Source organism: Triticum aestivum, chromosome 1A, assembly GCF_018294505.1.
Source record: "Triticum aestivum cultivar Chinese Spring chromosome 1A, IWGSC CS RefSeq v2.1, whole genome shotgun sequence".
NCBI classification, from domain to species: Eukaryota; Viridiplantae; Streptophyta; class Magnoliopsida; order Poales; family Poaceae; genus Triticum; species Triticum aestivum.
Window position 1 is genome coordinate 175117899 of NC_057794.1, and position 8276 is coordinate 175126174.

Here is an 8276-nt window from a genome sequence, read left to right on the forward strand (position 1 = left end):
GGAGCTTGTGGCTCTAAGTATAGTATGGCCAAATGTGTGCAATATTCCATGGAATGAGGGTCTCTCCTTTAGAGGTACGTGACTTGTTGTGTTCACGTATGTCGATGAGATTGTATGACTCATTGTTGAGGTTCTTGCTGATGACAAAGGGTCCTTACCATGGAGGTGAAAGTTTATGCATGGCTGTCTATTCTTGCATCATATGGAGGACTAAGTCAACCACCAGGAAAGTACGATTGCGAACTCTACGGCTATGATAGTGATGTAGGTCTTGTTGATATATCGTAGATCGTGCTGTAGCAAATCGTGTTCTTCTTACAGTGCATCAAAAGAATCCTGACGAAGCTTTCTCATTAGCTACTTCGACATATGCTACAACTCTGGGGGAATCATGATGGATATCACTAGGTAATACAACTTCTGCACCATAGACCATGAAAAATGGTGTGCCTATTGACCCATTGGGGGTAGTACGTATACTCCAAAGGACTGCGAGGAGCTCCTCAACCCAACATCCTGGAGTGCGCTCAAGAGGAACCAACCTTGGTTTGATCCCCCACAAAATTTAGTGATTAGCACGCTCAGCTTGACCATTGGACTGTGGATGTGCAACTAAGGCTATGTCAAGTCGGATGTGTTCATTCTGACAAAATTGTTTCATAGCCCCCTTGGAAAAGTTAGTGTCATTATCTACGATAATGTTGTGCTGGTAACCAAAACAGAAAATCATTTTTTTTCAAAAACTTAACTGATGCCAATGTATCACTATTACTGATTGGCTCTGCTTCAACCCACTTGGTAAATTTATCAACAACGACCAAAAGGTGGGTCTTCCTGTCCTTAGAAGGTTTAAACATACCAACCATATTAAGCCCCCAGACGCAAACCACCAAGTGATCGGAATCATCCATAGCTCTTGAGCCGACACATGGGCCTGACGTGTGAATTTCGGGCAACCGTCGCACTTGCGCATTATATCCTCAGCATCTGCATGAGCTGTGAGCCAGTAAAAACCATGGAGGAAAGCCTTTGCCACTAAGAACCTTGAGCCGGCATAATGTCCATAGTTGCTTGAATCTGAATGTATCTCATTAAGAATTTGACAACCCTCCTCAGGAGACACGCAATGCTGAAAAAAGCATGTGGTACTCTTCCTGTGTAACTCGCCATTAACAATAGTCATGTGTTTGGGTTGTCGGACAATGTAATGAGCAATGAGTTCATCTTCAGGAAGCTCGCCACAAGCAAGATAAGCCAGATAAGGGACCGTCCTATCTGGTATAGCATGAAGAGCAACAATCAGTTGTGCTTCCAAGTCAAGAATAGCGATATCTTCCTTGGATGGCAACTTAACGAAAGCATTATGGAGCACGTCAAGAAAGCATTGGGAGGTACCGGCTTATGCTGGGAGCCCAATCGTGACAGAGCATCGGCAGCCTTATTGAGCCAGCGATCAATGTGATCGACTTTATAACCCTTGAAGTGGTCTGCAATAACAGTTACCGTGCACTTATACGCCACCATAAGGGGGTCTTTCGAATCCCATGTTCCGGAGACCTGCTGGGCGACCAAATATGACTCGCCCAGACACCTGACCCGGCTGAGGTTCATCTCCTTAGCCATATGAATCCCATGGAGGAGAGCTTCATACTCAGCTGCATTGTTAGTACAACAAAACATGAGCCCCAACATAACAAAATTTGTCACCTAATGGGGAAGATATGATAACTCGAGCCCTCGAGCCCTCCAACTACCTGGAACCATCAAAGTGTATCATCCAACATGAATTGTCCGGCTTCACCTCGAGGACTTGTAGTTCAGTCCATTCATTGATGAAATCCACCAGTGCTTGAGATTTGATAGCAGTTCGAGGCACGTACTTCAGATGATGGGGACCGATCTCTACTGCCCATTTAGTGACCCGACCTGTGGCTTCCTGATTCTGGATAATGTCTCCTAAAGGAGCTGAGCTGACCACAGTGATCGGGTGTTCCTGGAAATAGTGCTTCAGTTTGCGGCTAGCCATGAAAATACCAAATACCAGTTTCTACCAATGCGGGTATCACTGCTTGGATTCGGTTAGCACCTCGCTGACATAATAGACTGGCCTCTAGATTGGATATTCCTTCCCCACCTCCTTGCGTTCTATGGCAACTGCAACACTCACCGCTTTATTTTTAGCGGCAATGTACATGAGCGTAGGCTCTTCGTCGATTCGAGCAGCAAGGACTGGTGTCGTAGAAAACAAAATATTGCGTAAGGGCTTCAAAAGCCTTATCTGCAACATCATTCTAGATGATGTCATCCATATTTGTCGGTGTACTAGAGTAGGGGTACCCTAGTATCCCGAACTCGTGCACGGGCAGTTGCAGCGCCCCGCGGCAAGGCTTGCCGGGTGACCACCAAGACACTCCGTGGTTCCCTTGAAGACCATTCAAGAACAAAGTACTCAAACCAAGGCCCCGACAAGAGGAGCTTGCCGGGAAGGCCAACCCAGGCCCTGGCAAGAGGATCTTGCTGGGAAGAGACAAGACCCCAGTAAGAGGAGCTTGCCGGGAAGGCCACTCAAGGCATACCAAGAAAGCTTGCTGCGACGCGCCCTGCATCCCGGCAAGGCCCGGTGAGCAACAAGCTCCCAAACACGACAAGACGACGACCGCGGCAAGGAGCTTGCCGCGGGAAACCCCCACTTCGTGCCCACGCTCCAGCACACCTGCTAACGTGTCGCTCTGGGACTCTCCCAAGCACACGTGGCAGGAGGCCGCGCAGCTAGGGGTACGCGGTGGCAAGCGGAGATGAAGAGGAGGCCATCGTGGAGAACGGTGGCGCTCCTAACGGTCACTTTTTGCACTGTTTAGGCAACTCAGACGGGCATTAAATGACCTTGTCCCCTGCCGTCAGAGTTAGGTAGGGTGCACTGTGTCCACAGTAGCGGTAGCTGCACCTACCGCATCCTTTTCCATTTTTACCCTTCTAGTCTACGTTGCCACCTGTCGGTGACCCCTTGAAAGTATAAAAGGAGGCCCAAGCGCAACGTAGAGGGGGTTGGGCTCATTCGAAACACCACGAACACTCTCACGCTCGGTCTGGCAGCGTCCATCGCTCCTGAGCAAGAATTCAATACACACAAACAAGCAGCAGTAGGGTTTTACGCATCCGTGCGGCCCGAAGCTGGATAAAACTGCTCGCGTGTACCACCTCGATCTGCTCTTTGTGCGGCCTCCGCCCCCCTCCGAACCGAAAGTGGCCCTGTCCCCATAGGTGTTGGTGGATCAGCTTCCCCGACATCTTTGGCGCCTCCTCCCCTCTTCAGCGCGTGCACACTTGTCGGCCAGGGCGTAAAGCTCGCTGACGTCTCTGATCTTACACATCGCCATCTCCTCCCTCATCCTTCGGTTTCGCACGTTCTGATGGAACGTGCTGATGATCGCGGCGGGGTGGACGTCTGGGATGTTGTGCTGTACACGGCTGAATCTCTGAATGTACTTGCGCAGTGGCTCTCCTTCCTTCTGGGCGAGCAGATGAAGATCGCTCTCTTGGCCATGTGGCTTGTGGCCACCTGTAAAGGCGCCGACAAACTGATGGCACAGATCAGCCCAGGAGGATATGGAGTTGTCCGGCAAGTGCATGAGCCAGGATCTGACATTGGGCTTGCCGCCCCGGCAAAGAAAGGCTGGCGGCGGAACAAAAGAAGGAGGAAGGGCAAGGAAGTGCTAGCTGTCGAGCAGACCGGCAACGGAGGTGGCGCCAAGGAAACTAAGGATGGTGGCTCCGGCAAGGAGGCCCAGCCTGTGGCGGCCGCCGACAAGCAGGACGGCTCCGGCAAGCAGTATTGTAAGATTCACCGCACCAAGGGTCACGATCTCCAGAACTGCAAGAAAGTCGAACAGCTTGTTGAGCAACAGAAAGCTGAGTATGAGCGGCGCGACAAGGAGAAGGCCCAGGAAGGAACTGGTGGATCCGGCAAGAAACGACCCGGCCGAGGAGGACGCCGCAGCAAGGCCAAGCAGCGGCAAGGAGATAGACCTCCCCGCGGCCGCGACAAGGATGAAGATGACGACGACGATGAAGACATGGATGATGACGAGGCCGACGAGCAGGAATTTCAGAAAGCCACAGAGGTCTTGTGCATTGACGGTGGTGCTTCTCTGCATACTTCGCACCGCCAACTCAAGCAGTGGATGCGGGAGGTTAATGCAGCGGAACCATCCGTAGAGTCACGCAAGCCTCTGAAATGGTCCAGCATGCCTATCATCTTCGACATTGAGGATCATCCTGATCGCGTAACTGCGGTCGGATGCTTGCCGATGTTGGTTTCACCAACTATCCGCAACCTCAAGGTCACGAACATGCTAGTTGACGGCGGGGCCGGCTTGAATCTGATCTCCTCCGTGGTCCTTCAGAAACTCCAGATCCTTGACAGCGATCTCGAAGAGACCGGCACATTCCAAGGAATCAACCTGGGAAGGAGCAAGCCGAAAGGGAAGATCACGCTGCCGGTCACATTTGGCAGCAAGATGAACTTCAGAACTGAGAGGGTCACATTTGACGTTGCCAATTTTCCATTGCCTTACAATGGGATCCTTGGCCGTCCAGCGCTCGCCAAGTTTATGGCAGCCTCTCACTATGCATACAACATGCTCAAGATGCCAGGCCCGATAAGTGTCATCTCTGTCCCCGGCGACAAGAAGGATGCCCTTATCTGCGCCGACAAGATCTACCGGGAAGCAGCAGCCGCAGCTGGTTACAACACACTTGCCGCTGAAGCTCCCGGGGGGAAGAAGAAGACAAAGTCCGGCAAGAGCTCCGATGCCCACTCTGGCAAGCGCACCTCTTCGGAGTGCTGCGCTACCGTCGAGGACGCACCATCGAGCTCCACCGGCAAGTACAAAAAGACGATGGCAGCTCCACCCGAGACCAAGAAGGTGTCCGCCAAGAAGGACGGCACTGGTGGTACCTTCACCATCAGTGCCACGCTTGACCCCAAATAGGAAAGCGCGCTCATTGCTTTCTTGCGGGCGAATGACGACGTGTTTGCATGGCAACCGTCTGATATCCCCGATGTTCCCAGGAAAGTAATTGAGCACCACCTAGCCGTTTGTCCTCATGCTCGGCCCGTCAAGCAGAGAGTCAGGAAGCAAGCAATGGAGCGCCAAGAGTTCATTGTAGAAGAGATCAGGAAATTGGAAGCAGCAGGGCTTGTTAGAGGAGTGCTCCATCCCACGTGGTTGGCCAATCCTGTAGTCGTGCGCAAGGCGAACCGGAAATGGAGGCTTTGTATAGACTTCACTGATGTCAATAAAGCTTGTCCCAAAGATCCATTTCCCTTGCCGCGCATGGACCAGATTGTTGACTCCACAGCTGGATGTGATTTGCTTTCATTTCTTGATGCATATTCAGGATACCATCAAATCTTCATGGCAGAAGAGGATGAGGAAAAAACCACATTTATCACCCCTTGCGGCACATATTGTTTTGTACGGATGTCCTTTGGGTTGAAGAATGCTGGTTCAACATTTGCAAGGGTAGTCCACGTCGCTTTTGAGCCACAGATACACAAAAATGTGGAAGCCTACATGGATGATATAGTGGTCAAGAGCAAGGACAAGGCTACCCTGATCCAAGATTTAGAAGAAACTTTTGCAAATCTACGCAAGATCAACCTCAAGCTCAACCCTGAGAAGTGCATGTTTGGAGTCCCTTCCGGCAAGCTTCTCGGGTTCTTCGTGTCTCAGCGGGGAATTGAAGCCAACCCCGACAAGATCAAGGCCATCGAGCAGATTGAAGCACCGAAGCGCGTCAAGGATGTGCGAAGGCTTTCCGGTTGCGTGGCTGCTCTCAGCAGGTTTATCTCTAAGTCTGCTGAGCGCGCCCTGCCGTTTTTCAAAATATTGAAAAGGCAGGTCCAATGAAATGGACTCCGGAAGCGGAGGATGCGCTGCAGGACTTGAAGAGGTACATGTCCTCCACTCCAATACTTGTCGCACCTAAGCCACAAGAGAAGTTGCTGCTGTACCTAGCGGCAACCAATCAAGTGGTTAGTGTTGCGTTAGTAGTGGAGAGGGAGGCGGATGATGGGCCAGCGACCGCGGCAAGCGAATCCAGCGACAAGCAGGGGGCTTCTCCGACAAGCTCTGGCCCCGACAAAGTTGGGTCTGCGCAGGCATGCTAGGAGGTGCAGAAGAAAATGGTGCAGCGCCCAGTTTACTTTGTCAGTTCCCTTCTGCAGGGAGCCAGATCAAGGTACTCTGGAGTGCAGAAGTTACTTTTCGGCCTCCTCATGGCCTCGAGAAAGCTGCGCCATTACTTCCAGGCACACAAGATCATAGTTGTCACTCGCTTTCTGCTGAACAGGATACTGCAGAATCCAGAAGCAACAGGCAGGATTGTCGAGTGGGCACTGGAACTGTCAAGCTTTGGCCCCAAGTTTGAGAGCACTTCAACTATCCAAAGCAGAGCATTGGCAGAGTTCATAGCAGAGTGGACGCCAACCCCAGACGAAGAAATTCCAGAGACAAGCATCCCCGTTAAAGAGACAAGCAAGGAGTGGTTGATGTACTTTGATGGTGCCTTCTCACTGCAAGGCGCCAGTGCAGGCGTGCTGCTTAACGCACCCACCGGAGAGCACCTCAAGTACGTAGTCCAGATGCACTTTCCCAAAAAGCAAGCAACCAACAATACTGCAGAGTATGAAGGATTGCTTGCCGGTCTCAGAATCGCAACAGACCTTGGGATCAAGAAGCTCATTGTCAGGGGTGACTCACAGCTTGTCGTCCGCCAAGTGAACAAGAATTACCAGAGTCCATTGATGGAAGCGTATGTTGATGAAGTGAGAAAGCTAGAAGTACACTTTGACGGCCTGCAAATGGAGCATGTTCCGCGAGCTCAGAATGACATTGCTGATGGCCTGTCAAAGTGCGCTGCACTAAAGTTGCCTGTGGAACCAGGGATCTTTGTGCTCAAGCTGACTCAACCATCCGTGACACCATCAACTGGACAGAATAAGAAGAGGAAGTTGGTTTCTGGTGACTACTTTCTGGCAGAGCTTCCCGAAGCCGCCGCCAAGAAGGTCCCCAAGATCGACGCTAAGAGTGCTGAGGAGCAGTCTGCTCCGGCGAACCTCTTGGTTTGTTCCGTTGAAGCAGACGCTCCCGACAAGTTTTGCTCCGGCAAGCTTGCCGGGGAATATCACGCTCCGGCCGAACCGCAGGTTCTTGCCGTAGAAGCGGATGTTCCCGCAGCAACAGATACGCCTTTAGTCCTTGTTGTCGGGTCACAAGCTCCAGCATGGGCGCAGCAGATTGTCCATTTCCTTCAGACAGGAGAGCTTCCCGAAGAGCAAGAAGAAGCTGAAAGAGTAGCCCGGCAGTCAAGTATGTACAAGTTTGTCGACAACACACTGTACAGAATAAGACTCAACGGTGTGAAATTGAAGTGCATTCGCCGGGAAGATGGACAACAGCTGTTGGCAGAGATACATGGAGGCATATTTGGTCACCACATTGGCGCAAGAGCACTTGCCGGCAAGGCATTCCGACAAGGTTTCTTCTGGCCGACAGCCCTCCAGGATGCAACTGCACAAGTAACCAAGTGTGAAGCGTGCCAGTTCCATTCCAAACAGATACACCAGCCAGCTCAAGCTCTCCAGACGATCCCTTTATCCTGGCCATTTTCGGTCTGGGGGCTCGACATCCTCGGCCCCTTCCCCCGAGCTGTCGGGGGCTTTGAGTTCTTGTACGTTGCAATCGACAAGTTCACAAAGTGGCCGGAAGTGGAACCAGTGAGGAAGGTGACAGCACAGTCAGCAGTCAAGTTCTTCAGGTCGATTGTTTGCCGTTTCGGGGTTCCTAACAGGATCATCACTGACAATGACACGCAATTTACGAGCCGCACCTTCATGCAGTATGTCCAAGATCTTGGCGCCAAGGTCTGCTTCGCTTCTGTTGCTCACCCGAGAAGCAACGGTCAAGCGGAGAGGGCAAATGCTGAAGTGCTGCGAGGCCTCAAGACCAGAACTTTCGACAGCTGCACAAGTGCGGAAGAAACTGGATCGAGGAGCTGCCGGTGGTTCTTTGGTCGATCAGGACGACGCCAAATCGAGCCACTGGCCAGACACCCTTCGCTCTAGTCTACGGAGCAGAGGCAGTTCTCCCCACGGAACTCGTTTACGGGTCGCCTCGAGTGCTCGCTTATGATGAGCTCGAGCAAGAGCAGCTGCGACAAGATGACGCGCTGCTCCTTGAGGAAGACCGTCTTCAGGCTGCTGTGCGAGCCGC